At 38.4% G+C, this 14,518-nt stretch overlaps 1 long non-coding RNA gene across 1 annotated transcript; it reads left to right on the top strand.

The window, feature by feature from the left end:
- Positions 1 to 1,097: 1,097 nt before the first annotated feature.
- LOC140493387 (uncharacterized) lies at positions 1,098 to 12,101 on the top strand. The gene is made up of 3 exons (XR_011963662.1): positions 1,098 to 1,214; positions 9,716 to 9,807; positions 12,035 to 12,101. It is a non-coding gene; the product is annotated as an uncharacterized lncRNA (long non-coding RNA).
- The last annotated feature ends 2,417 nt before the right edge of the window (positions 12,102 to 14,518 follow it).

Genomic DNA, 14,518 nt, shown 5'->3' with positions numbered 1-14,518 from the left:
CTATATCTCTCTAGTTTTTTTTGTGTCATCCTCATTATTTGTCTTCCCACTTCTTTTTGTCATTGAACATTTAATGATAGTACATTCATGTGCCTCATTCAAGCCATTAATACGAATTGTAAATAATAGTGGCTCCGGTACTGATGCCTGTGGCATCCTGAGAATCTCTCCTTTATCTCAACTTTCTGTCTTCAGTTAGCCAACCTTCTACCCATGCTAATTAATTACCCGCAACACCAAAGACTCTCATCTTATTAAGTAGTGTTACATGCAATACCTCATCAAAGACCTTTTGGAAATCCAAACACTGGTTTCACTTTATCTATCCTGCTTGTTAACTCCTTGATGAACCATAATCAATTTGTTAGTAATGATTCTTCCTTTATGAAGTCATGCTGACTCTGCTAGATTTAGTTGGATTTCTGAATACTCTGCTATTATATTGTTTATAATACATATTCTATACTTTTATAATATTATTATAACATTTTCTCCATGACAGATGTTAATCTAAACTGGCCTATAGTTACCTTCTCTTTGTTTACCTCCCTTCTTGAATAAAATTGTTACATCAGCAGTTTTATAATTCTCTGGGACTTTATCAGTACCTAACAATTCTTGGAAAATTACTACCAGTGCATCCACCACTTCTGTAGCTACTTCCATTAAAATATTAAGATTGAACCCATCAGGTCCAGATGGTTTATTGACATTTAGCCACTAGCACTATTTCCTAGAATTTTTTTTCTCATGATAGTTATTGTAGCCTTTACCTCCCTGTGCCTACAGGTCCTTGATTATTTATATTCTTGAGTCCTCCACCATGAAGACTGATGCAAAGTATTTATTTAACTGCCCTGCCATTTCCAGGTTCCCCATTAATATATTCGTAGTCTCATTTCTAAAGGGCCCTGTTCACTTTGACATCACTTTTCTTTTTATACATTTAAAGAAGCTTTTACTGTCCATTTTTATATTACTTTTTTTTCTCTTTTTTGTTCTTTTTTATTGACTTTTAAAGGTTTAGTAATCTCTGGTTTACCATTTATCTTTCTCATATTTTATGTTTTATTCTTTCAATTTAGCACTATCCCTTCCTGGAATCCTTCTTCTCTTAGACTGGAGGCCTGTGACCAGTGGAGTGCCAGAAGGATCGGTGCTGAGTCGACTATTTCTCGTCACTTATATAAATGATTTGGATGTCAACATAAGAGGTATAGTTAGTAAGTTTGCAGATGACACCAAAATTGGAGATGTAATGGACAACGAAGGAGGTTACCTCAGATTACAAGAGATCTTGGGCCAATGGGCTGAGAAGTGGTCGATGGAGTTTAATTCAGATAAATGCAAGGTGCTTCATTTTGGGAAAGCAAATCTTAGCAGGACTTATACACTTAATAGTAAAGTCCTAGAAAGTGTTGCTGAACAAAGAGACCTTGAAGTGCAGGTTCATACCTCCTTGAAAGTGGAGTCGCAGGTAGATAGGATAGTGAAGAAGGCGTTTGTTATGTTTTCCTTTATTGGTCAGAGTATTGGGTAAAGGAGTTGGGAGGTCATGTTGCGGCTGTACAGGACATTGGTTAGGCCACTGTTGGAATATTGTGTGCAATTCTGGTCTCCTTCCTATCGGAAAAATGCTGTGAAACTTGAAAGGGTTCAGAAAAGAATTACAAGGATGTTGCCAGGGTTGGAGGATTTGAACTATAGGGAGAGGCTGAACAGGCTGGGGCTGTTTTCCCTGGAGCATCAGAGGCTGAGGGGTGATCTTATGGAGGTTTACAAAATTATGAGGAGCATGGATAGGATAAATAGAGAAAGTCTTTTCCCTGGGGTGGGCATAGGTTTAGGGTGAAAGATATAAAAGAGATCTTACAGGCAACATTTTCATGCAGAGGGTGGTACGTGTATGGAATGAGCTGCCAGAGGAAGTGATGGAGGCTGGTACAATTGCAACATTTAAAAGGCATTTGGATGGGTATATGAATAGGAAGGGTTTGGAGGGATATGGGCCAAGTGCTGGTGTGTGGGACTAGATTGGATTAGGATATATGGTTGGCATGGATGGGTTGGACTGAAGGGTCTGTTTCCATGCTGTACATCTCTATGACTCTATGACTCAGAATACATCCCCTTCTTATATTTTAGCTCCATCAAACCATTAAATTTAGGAGCAGATACAGGTTATTAAGACTATTGAATCTGTTCTCCCATTCAATGAGCTCATGACAGGTTTGATAATCCTCATCACTGCTTTCCTGCCTTTTCCTTTGAATCTTTTATTGATTAAAAGTATGTCTATCTCAGCCTTGAATGTACTTAATGGCCCAGCCTCAACAGCCTCTATGATAAATAATTCCATAGATTACAACCCTCTGATGAAATTCCTCCTTGATTCTGTCTTAAATGGGCAACCCCTTCTTCTGAGATTATATACCCTGGTCCTCGACTCTATCACAAGGAGAAACAACATTTCCACATCTAATGGACCAAGCTCCCTAAGAATCTTAATTTACAATAGGGCTACCTCTCATTCTTCTAAAATGTAATGAGTACAAACCCAACCTCCTCATACTCTCCTTGTAAGACAGTCCTTGGTGTCAGCCTAGTAACCTTCTCTGGACTGCCTCCAATGCCAGTATATTTTCCCTTACATGAGAGGCCCAAAACTGTTCTTAGTATTTCAATTGTTGACCTTTATGGATTCTAGATAATCAAATCCTAAATCATTCCTTACTATTATATTTATTCCATCTCATACGAACCAAGTTCTGCCACCATCTTTGTCTTTCAGACTTTTCACATAGTCATATAAGCCTGAATATTCAGTGAGTAGCTTTGATCTTCTTGTAACCATGTCTCTGTAATGGCTGTATGATCATACTCATTAACTTCTACTTATAGTATAAATTCATTTATTTTGTTCTGAATACTAATGTATATTTAATCATGTTGTTGCAGAAATGTAGTGTTTTCTCAAACATCTTAAACTCCTCCAATTCCTGTGTAGTCATTGGCCCAGTCCACATTGCAGTCAATGGCTGTTGAGAATTGGACATGTCCTTAAACTGTGTTAACTCAGTATTCCTTATTTGGCATTACCTGTGTAGCATGAGACCTCATCTTATGGTGTCACATTAGTAATGAACATTCTGCAAATGTTAACAAATCTCTTTAGGAAAACAAAGGTGAAGTCATAAGAATTATCAAGGTCATGATTCATAACATCCTACTCCATTATCAATGCAGTAGTGAAAATGAGAAAGTTTTGGTCTTTGAGGCAATGAAAAACCAATCTCCCATTGAAGGTGGTCAAGGGGATAATGGTCAACTGATCATCATGTGTAGCTGTTCCATGGTCATTGGCCAAGAGGGGTTAGACAGGTGATTGACATAGCATTGACAGCCAAACCCCAAATAAGGTAAATGAATAAAGACATGAGGGGAGGAAGAGACAAAAAACTCGAGGGGAAAGGAGCCACCCTATCTCCTTCAGGGAAGACCAAGAGTTTCCTTTACATCAGCCTGAGGCAAGAACAAAGGTTGTTGGTACTGAGACAACAAAGAATATCACAGAGCACAATGAAATAGCACTGGACCACTGGGACTTGTGCACTGCCTCTATTCCTCCATTCTACAGAACAGCTCTGAGACCAGTAAAGCATTTTCATCAATTACAGGTTGTATATGTATTTTCTTTCCCTAATTAACTAATGTATTACATCGAACTGCTGTTTCTCAATAAACTATCAGAAAATAGTGCTAAATCATGATTGCCTACATTTGGTAACTGTGATCAACAATTGGTGTCAGGAATGGGATCATTCACAGAAAGCTTTAAGTTTGAGAATCTTGAAAGTAATATGTAGTTAACTTAGATTGTAGTTAAACACATATTGAGTAATTCTTAAGTTTCTTCACCAATAGCTTTTACGTTTGCTAAATAGCAATTCCTAGAAAGCTTGATTGTGAAAACCAGGGCAATGGAGCAAAAGATGCAGTAGGAATTATGGAAGAAAAGATAGAGATTATCATTCTATGTTTGATAGACTTTCTAGGGAAGTCCAGAAAGGAAAGATCAAGATTTAAAAAGCCTGGAATAAACTGGCCTACAGTCCCAATGTGTGTGCCTTGCAAATGTGTGCAAAGAGCCTAGGGAAGTTACAAATTTCCAAATGTAAAGTGACAACTTAGGCACTCAGTTACAACAGGCAATAGGAATGTGTAATAAGGCATGCTATAAAAATAAACAGAGAAAATATTAGAACAAAACACTGAGGTACAAGCAGAGAATACAAGATTGACAGGGGAACTAAAGGATGCAAATGGTGTACTAAGAGAATTAATTGGACAAAAAAAAGCATGGCCTTGCCTGAAGCAGATCACATCTCTCAAATAGATGAAATTTAACAACTCCAAACAGCACTTTGCCAAAGAAAAATGCAGTGATAGCTACTTTCTCTGCAAAAAGGATAAATGACCTTGATAGAAACCAGGGAAACGAGCACTCCTCTGCTCTGCCTCTCTGCTCCAGTGAAGCAAAGTCTGTGTGTGTCTAATCACAAAAGCTGTGCTGAAAACTGAGCAAGAGGCAGATGAGAAAGAAATCCTTGCTATTGTTAAAGAGGAGTTCACAACCACACGCAGGCCCCTGTCAACAGCTGATGCTAGGGCATTGTGGGAATAATTGGGTATTGCAATAAATATGAATTCCGATATCCTTCTCCTCATGCTGAAATGGGAAGTGTTTAGAATCTCTCACTGAGTTAGAGAGTGATGTTTTTAAATAGATCTTCCTTGCTATCTACCTTCTTCCTTGACTTAGAAGGAGAACTAAGCTGAGATATTACAGCAAGAGGCCTGCTTAAGGAATTAGAAGAGGACATAAGAAGGGCACTGCAGGAAGCAGATATTGATTTCAATCAAGTATGAGTATCAAATACTCCTGCACTAAAAATCCCAGTGTGTTAGCAGGGAGGCTTCTTGACTGCTATTGAAATGGCCAGTTCGAGGAAGGAGAAGACTCAAATGGGGGTAAATACTGTGACTCTCCAAGTTTCAAGAGCCTCTTTCTGAAAGGGATCCCGCCATCAATCCATAGTACATTGGGCGGGTGTAACAGTAAAACGGTAGTCTGAGATGAGTTGACCCATTATGCTAATATAGCCGAGGGATAGGACCATAATAACCTTTACGGGTGTTTTGGGAATTGTCAACACAGAATCTGTTGACAGCCACTTGCCCAGCCAGAATTCTGGGCCACATACAAATAGCTTGCAAAGAAAGGATATCCAAATTCACTGTTTCCACTGCAATAGGTTGGGTTACTACCTTGTGAGTGTTGTAATAATTACCCACTCCTCCTCCATTATAGGGAAACTCTTACCCAATCCAACAGCATCTGGAGATCATGAAGGCCATAAGACTAAGAGAGAAACTCGACAGTTGGTTGCAGTGACACACAAAATTTCAGACCATTGAATAAGAATGTTTTATAACTCCTACTGCCATCCCAGGGACAGTTAGTATCAGCTCTGTGGTACAATGACTATAGGAGACCAATAGTTTGTATTGTCAGTAGTGAAGGCCTTCAGCAATTAATGCTAGCTGACTCCCCCACAACCATTATCCACAACCCCTGCTCAGACTCTGCAAAAACCTCTCCACAAGTCCTGACAAAGGACAATATAGGGGTTTCTCGCCATCGAGTTGAACATAGATTCAGTCACCAAGAACGAAAACAGCATCAAGCAGAAATCTGCCAACAATAGACAGTTGGTTGCTATCTTGGGGAAAAAAACCAGGCAACCTTGAACATTCCTGGTACAGTGTGGGTGATTCCAGATGATATAGGGAAAAGATTGAAAATGCTCACCCCTGTCTGTCTGCTTCTAGGATGTAATGACGTGAAACTGATGTGCAAAGGTACCAGGGCAGGACTCAGACTGTGACAGATGAGGTAGGCAGAGATCCTCTGATTATGATAAGAAGTCACAAACCTGCATAGTAAAGTTAAAGAATAGCCTGTGAAAACTGATTATATCTGTAGGGTATTCCCATGAATGTTACAAAAACAGCATCCCTTACATTTGACTAGAGACTGTATTGAAACAGGGAATAGTCTGAAAGCGTCATTGATTCAAGACTTTTAAATCTTATTTAATCTAAAATGTTTAAAAAGAGATTTTTAAAACCTATGTAGAAAACTCAATGTTATGAAAAATAAAAGGATTAGCTTGTTTTCACAACATCATTAAGTTTCATTTTGGTAGACATCCAATTTGAACACAGGATTTGGAATGAGAAATAATTTGTTCATATATTCATAATGTTTATTTGAAGGTGGAAAAAAATAATTTTAAAAAGATTTTCCTTAAGACAATAAAAATCTAAAAGACCAGATTGAAACCAACAGAAGACCAACAGTTCTTTAAGCAGAGCACGTGACAGTATGAAATAATGTCACCTGGTGACTTAGCTCCAGCCCTAACTAACAGCTTTTTAAATCTTATTGCATACCTTCTAAGTAGTGAGATGTGTGATTGTGGACTGGACTAAATTCTGCATTTCTAAATTTACAGAAATATTTGAACATTATTAACCCATTGGGCTTCTTCTAGAGCCACATTGGACTTGGTTTTTGTGTTTTTAAACAGATGCAAGTGCACAGCAATGCGTACAGAGTAAAAGAATAATAAGGGAAAGAGAAGGGGTCATTAGGGATCGAAGTAGTAATTTATGTGTGAAGCCAAAAGATGTAGGTAGCATTTTAGATGAATATTTTGGGTCATATTTACTAATGAAAGGAACAATATCGGGATAGAAATCAAGGAGAAAGGCTGTGATATAATAAAGGAAATAAGCTTCGACAGAGAGGAGGTTCTGAGTGATGCTTAAATGTAGATCAGTCTCCAGGGCTGGATGAAATGTATCACAGGTTGTTGAGTGAGTGAGGCAGCTAAGGAAATAGCAGAGCCTCTTGCAAAAATGTTCACTTCCTCTCTGATCACAGGAGAGATGAAGGAGGACTGGAGGATAGCCAATGTAGTAGCATTATTCAAGAAGGGAATAAGGGATAAACCAGGAAATTACAGCCTATTTGTCTAACCCAACAGTAGGGCAACTATTGGAAGCAATTCTGAGGGGCGGAATTAATCTGCTTTTGGAGAGGCGGGGATTAATCAAGAACAGTTAACATGGTTTTGCTAAGGCAAGGTCAGGTCTGACCAACTTCTTTGAATTTTTAGAAAGATGACCAGGCATATAAATGAGGACAATACACTTTTGATTGAGTTAGCTTGGTCTTCAGCCAGGTTTTTGATAAAGTTACACATGGGAGACTGATAGCAAAATTAAGATCCCTTTGGCAAATTGAATCCACAATCAGCAGGAAGCAGTGGGTGATGTCAAGAGGTATTTTCTGACTGGAAGTCTGTGTCCAATGGATTCTGTGCCCTTGATTTTGTGGTTTATATAAATGATTTAGACTTAAACTTAGGAGGGTTGATCTCTACGTTTTCAGATGATACAAGAATTGGTGGAGTGACAAAAAGTGAGGAAGGCAGCCTGAGACTGCAAGTGGGTATATGTGATGAATTTGGACAAGACACAAGACAAGGGAATACATGATGAACAGTCAGATTCTGGAGAGCACCAAGGATCAGAGGGACCTTGTACATGTACATCAGTCCCGTAAGGTATCAGGACTGGTAGATAATGTGATTAAGAAAGCAAAAGGTATACTTGTCTTTGGGAGTAAGAGCATTGAGTTGAAGAGCAGGAAGGTTATGCCGGATCTGTATAAAAAGTTGGTTAAGCCACAGCTAGAGGATCCTGTGCAGTCTGGAGTCCACCTCACAGGGAGGATGTTAGAACTCTGGAGTGGGTGCAGAGGAATTTACCAGCATGTTGCCTGGGCTGGAGAATTTCAGTTATGAAGAAAGATTGGAAAGATTGAAGTTGTTTTCCTCAGAGCAGAAGAGATTGAGAGGGTACATGATTAAGATGTATAACACTTTGATGGGTATAGGTAGGGTTAGACACAAAGAAACACTTCTACTTGGTGGTGTGATGGGGGTATAGATTTTACGTCAGAAGCAGAAGGTTCGAGGAGATGTGAGGAAAGACTTTTCCCATAACTGGGAAAATCTGGAATCTGGAACTAACTTTCTGTAAGGGTAGTAGAGGCAGAAATTGTCATAATATTTATGAGGTATTTAGATGTGCACTTGCGATGTGAAGGCATTGAACACTATAGGCCACACACTGGTAAATGGGATTAGAATAGTTAGGTGGTTGTTTTTGACTGGTGTGGATATGATGGGTTGAAGGACTTTTTTCTGTGATGTAGATCTCTATGAGAGTCTTGCTGTGAGAAGTCTTTGAGAACAGAAGAAACCTGCACCAACTGTGATTACTAATGTCTTCAACATGGGCGGCACGGTGGCACAGTGGTTAGCACTGCTGCCTCACAGCGCCAGAGACCCGGGTTCAATTCCCGCCTCAGGCGACTGACTGTGTGGAGTTTGCACATTCTCCCCGTGTCTGCGTGGGTTTCCTCCGGGTGCTCCGGTTTCCTCCCACAGTCCAAAGATGTGCAGGTCAGGTGAATTGACCATGCTAAATTGCCCATAGTGTTAGGTAAGGGGTAGATGTAGATGTAGGGGTATGGGTGGGTTACGCTTCGGCGGGGCGGTTTGGACTTGTTGGGCCGAAGGTCCTGTTTCCACACTGTAAGTAATCTAATCTAATAAAAGCACTGTATAAAACCTTCAACCTTGGACATAATTGTTTCTGACACTGGGATTGATAAAATAACCTGATACAAGTTGCTTGTTCAAGCATACAATGTGAAATTTAATCAAAGTATAGAGGAACAAATTAGTTTAATTTTTTAAAGTTCAGTTTAAAACTTGTGTCGAGAGTGGGATGCTGGAAAAGCTCAGCAGGTCAGGCAGTATCCGAGAAGCAGGACAATCGATGTTTCGGGCATAAGCCATTAATCAGCAATGAGCTTATGCCCAAAATGTTGCTTCTCCTGCTCCTCAGATGCTGCCTGACCTGCGGTGCTTTTCCAGCACCCCACTCTCGACTCTGATCTCCAGCATCTGGAGTCCTCACTTTCTCCCAGTTTAAAACTAGTGCCAATGGAAACAGCGTAGCTGGTTTTAATTCGTATGAAAAATTGGGAAGGATTGTTTGGGAAGAAATTAATTGACTGCTAATGAAACCTGTTCGTCCAATAACACTGCTGAGGCTATACACAAAAGAACCCTCAAGTCTGGTGTTGCCACATTTGAATATGGGATTGTTTGAAAAGAAAGAAAAGTGTAACTCAACCTAACCACTTTGTTTTGAGAGAAACTTATCTTTTTGTAAGAAAGACCAAACGAGCAGAATTTGGTAATGTTTGAAACCCCACAGTATTATTTGTTGTTTTAAAGGTATAATGAAACTTGCTTTAATCTGTACTTCTCCAAAACTCCTGAATCAGATTGCACGGTAATTAGTGAGCTAGGCCATTTAGAATAAGAGAATAGTGACAAGTGACACAGTTATAAAATGGAAAAGGGAATGACTTATCTTCGATATAGTTAAATGGAACATATCAAGTGAAAGAAAAGTGTAGATGAAATTAAGTTATTAAGATGAAATTAAGCTTTCTGTTTGAGGCATTGCGTACTTTCTCTTGTGTACCATTGTGAATGTTTCTTTTAAGGGAATTGAACTGGATGATTTGATCACAGCCCAGGATATTGAGATCAGATGGAAAGGATACACAAGCTCTGAAAATATTGCCTGAAAGTCAAGGTATGACCTTGTTTTAAGCATGCAAAAATGATTTTTATATCTGAAATAAGAGACACGAGGAAATGCACGAAAGAATAGGTCTCAGACTTGTTCACCTATTGACAAAATGGTTATTGTGGCCAGGAAGAGCACAAAAACATAGTTTAAATAAGGCATTGTCTCATAATTTATTGAGAAACTGACATTAAAACAATCAAAGTGGTGTTGGTGAGATGGGATAAAAAATTTAAAAATTTGGGGTTGGGGCAATTGAAGACTGGGGGGAAATACTTAAGAAATATCCACAAGATCAGTACAAGTGAAATAAGATCTGGTGGGTGTTTTAAATTTATGGATAATCTGTTAATGTAATACAGTATAACATAACCAGCTGAAGATGAGCTAAAGTCCTCAAAAACTGACAATATAGTGTCAAAGCAGAATGAGGGTGAGAACAGGGAGAATTCCAACACTTGGATGTAAGAAAAAAGGAAAGCAAAGCAACAGAAAGACCAAGGGGGAAATACTCCTCTCATTTGGAAACTTATTTTCTGCTTCTGAGTCAACTATGATCGGAAGTTCTGTATGCAACATCACATAACTAAGAGTTAATATTATAAGAAATGGGATCCTCAAGGCTATTTTGCAATTTGATATCCAATTCCCCCTTTGCTTCTAAACCTCAGAACAATCCTAAATAGGATCAGTAACACATTTGGCTAAAATTGTCCAGCTGAACAAATAAATAGAAGAAGAAAGACAAAAGCTCGGAGATCATGCCGAGTATGATTTGTTGTATAATGCCAGTCAGATCCCATGGTTAAGATGCTATCTTCTTCTTTAGTTAGCCATCCAAAGTCTGATATTAATAGTTCTGGTAGCTGTACTATATATGCAATAAATTTAGGAACCAAACTTGCACCTTAGAAGTTAATAGATCAGTTAAATGTTAATTAATGTTAGCAAGATTATTTATTTATCAAAGGGGGCTCTCGAGAACTGGGTGTCCTCTTAAACTGTGGGAACTCAGCTTTCCATATTTGGGACTTCCAGTGTAGCTGTGCAGTCACCTAATGGTGTCACATTAGACACTGGCCTTCTCCAAATGTAACCATATCTCCATATGAAAATAGAGGAGAGGTCATAAGAATCATTAAGGTTTTGACAAACAATCCACCCTACTCCATTGTCAATGCAATATATTAATAGTAAAATGTTTTTTTGTCTTAGAAGGAATAAAAACTAGCCTTCAAATAAAGAAGGGAAGGGAGACAATGGTCATCTGATGTCACGAGTAGCTGTCCCATGGCCATGTGCCACGAAGTGTCTAACATAACCAACCCCCAAAATAAGGTATCTTAACAGAAGCAGGAGGGGAGGAAGAGGCAAGAAGATCCAGATAGATGAGACACAACAGCTCCCTGGGGGAGGGCATGGAGGTTCCTTCACAACAGCCTGAGGGATGATTGGGTCAATAGGGTTGACTTATTCCCTTTCAGTCTGCCTTTGGTTGTTAGCAGCGCCACAGAAAGGGTTGTCAACATTGCTGTCAAGCAGCACTTCCTCAGCAATAAGCTGCACATTGATGTTTATCTGGAGTTCTTCCAAGGCCACTCAGCTCCTAACTGCACTGCATGCTTGGTCCAGACATTCCAGTAGTGAAATGAGAATGACTGCCCTTGATATTCCAGGCAGTATTTGGTTGAATATAGCACCAAGGCATCCTAGCAAAACTGAAGTTAATATGAATAGTCAATTTATGTTCCAGGAGTAATTTGTGATGCTTAAAACAATTTGATTCCAATCTTTTCCCTTTAATGGCTTGTCCTATTAGCTGTCTTTTTGGAGTTTTTCTGGGGTACTTTCCTCTACCCTCTTTTGTGACAAGTTTCTGTTTTCACTCCATGAGATTGGATGTTTGCAAATATTATTCCCCAACATTTAGAAGTCATTAGCACCCTATAAGAGTTGAGCTCTCCTAAACTCAGTGGAGTAATTTTAAGGTAGGATCTCTATTATTGTAGTTTAAAATTGGCAATTGGTAATTTTTTTCACCATGGCTTATTTTTTAAAAAAATTTGATTGAATATCATTTCACAAAGCATTAGTTGCACATGGAAATGATAGCATTTCAAAGCATTCCACTGTGATGGAAAAACTTTGTACTAGATTAATAATTTGTTGTATTAAATTCAGAACCTTTAAAGCATTTTCTTATTAGATTAACTGTTTCTATTATTTGAAATAGTTCAATGCTTCATCGAGGAATCCATGGCATTCAGTGGGAGTGAAATCAGACTGAAATTCGTCACTTCACATGACAAAGTATGCATTATAATTGACTATGTTCAGAAACAATTCTGTTTTTACAGGGAGTACACCTTGGGAAATCAAAGATATTCAATGTTTGAGTTACTGTAACTCAATTTTAATTTAATAGACCACTCACTATGAGTGCTATTCCCTTCTTAAAATGATAGATTGCTGGACTTAACCCATGTCCTTTGGCATTGATCCTCATTATTATTCTCAATGATTTCTTACTATTGTCTGTAAATTTGTAAAACTAATGTATGTTGTTTTGGATTTTTTTCTGTGCTCTCAATAATCTTGAACTTCCTTAGCATTGTCAAATATGATGCCAAGTTAGTATGATAGTCAAGAGGGAATGGAGTGGGAGCAATGGTGGAGGTAAGGAGATGTCACATTATAACAGGTGGATCATCTCCTACTATCTATATTGCATCATTGCCAAAGTTAAAGTTTACCTCAGTCATTATATTTTGGAGTGTTTGTACAAATAGTACTATTGGAGGATGAACCTTTCACTCATTTCAATAGGTTCCCAGTATGCATGGAATCATTATTAGTAGTGTAACGCAGGAAATGAAAAAACCCAGCAAGACAGCAGTTGTTAAAGGAGCATTTTCCACTAAAGAGGAGGTTCTTTGTTTTAGCAGCAAAAGTGATTAATGTAAACAGTGATGTGGGCACAGTTCTACTTTTGATAATGATTCCATGAATCTTGCCAGGTATCAGAGGAGTTGATGAGTGTTGTCCTTTAAAGCAAAAGTTCAAATGCTGGAGGTTAATTAGAAAATGAATACAGCCTGCCAATCCATTTGACCATAGGGAAAATATGCAAGAAATACTCAGGTATCAAAAATGTATGAGCGCAAACATATCAAAATCCGGAAAGACTGTTAATATTTGGATAAAACATGCATTGAATGAACATTGACCCTAAGATTTGTCAATGTTCATCCAATCTCTCATCTTATTTTGTGACAATGATGAATTTGGAGCAAGTCAAAAAGAAGAACTGTTTTAGGGAATATTGATGAAAAAACCTTTATATAACACATTTTCTCCACTATTGTAGGCAAAGGGAGAAAGCACATTTATATATCATGAGGATGCTAGCTTTCAGTGTTCCAACTGAGACCTCAGTGACCATACTTTTAGTGAAGACCGAGAAAGGGTTGTGGGTTTCATGTACTTGCAAATTTATCATTTATTGGGCTTCTGCTATTTGTATAATTGTACATTAAGTTGGCACTCTGGTTGTTGCTATTTGTTAGAATGTCATGGAGATATGAAATATCCCAGTCCCTTAGAGGAAACCAATTTCCTCCATTTAAAAGTGAAACACGCAGCAATCATTGTAATTATCTGTTCAAGTTTTAAACATATTCCATTTGCCAGCAATTAAAAACATTTGCCACATTACCCCTTGAAGAGACATTCAACTGGAAAGGAAAAGAAAAATTGTAAAATCAACCCACCAGGCTGGCTTGGAAAGTTGTGTGCACATGAGCAACAATTTGGCTAAGAACCAAAAGAATCGTTGTGGCTGCAAATTTACTATACTCAGGTTTTTATGAAATCTTTCAATGTCAGGTGGAGGAGAGTTAAAAACAGCTAATGCATTCATGTCACAAGATCTTAGAGGTACCCCAGGTCTTCATTTACCTTTTGAAACAAACAGCAAAAGACCAAATTGACCCTACAATCTGAATTAATTGTCCATGAATTATTACTCTGATATTTTAATGTCAGCAGTTTGTAGATTTGTTAAATGATGGCAAATTTTATATAAATATATTAATTAGTTCTTAAGTAGTACAAACAGAAGAATTGACATTTCCAAGTGACCCTTGAAGAAAAGCAAATTTAAGGGGTAGATCTTAGTTAGCTAGTTTGGATGGCATCTATGTGGTGGTGCAGGGCAAATGCATAATGCACATGTATTGTTCTATATCAATTCAACACTCAAGAGTTAAAAACTCACAGGCTTCACCAGCACACCCACAGCAAATGTGCTGAAAGCCCCAATTGCCAGAAGGGGTGAGCTAAGGTTCAGGAAAGCAGAGACCAACAGCCTGCATCAACATGAGTAAGTCATGTGTTAATGAAGGGGATGTTTGCCTTTCTTTGTGAGTCCCAGAAAAACGTTCTTGCCTCGCTGACTCAACAAAGTCTTTTATTTTCCTAGTCAGGCTTCTTTACAGCTGATTTTGTTCCCTGTTCAGGTCAAGGTTAGAATTTGAGCAGGTCCCAGTGATTTTATAGGACCCAACAGTTTGCGTTCATTAATGAAGAAACAGAAAAAGACTTGCACTTATATAACACCTTACACCATCCCAGGATATTCCTTTAGTCAAATTAATATTTCTTGAAGTGTACTTGCTGCTTTAAGAAAGAAATGTTGCATAATGCCACATAGAAAGAC

Source organism: Chiloscyllium punctatum, chromosome 2 (assembly GCF_047496795.1).
Source record: "Chiloscyllium punctatum isolate Juve2018m chromosome 2, sChiPun1.3, whole genome shotgun sequence".
Taxonomy (NCBI): Eukaryota; Metazoa; Chordata; class Chondrichthyes; order Orectolobiformes; family Hemiscylliidae; genus Chiloscyllium; species Chiloscyllium punctatum.
This window is presented reverse-complemented; position numbering and strand designations above follow the sequence as displayed.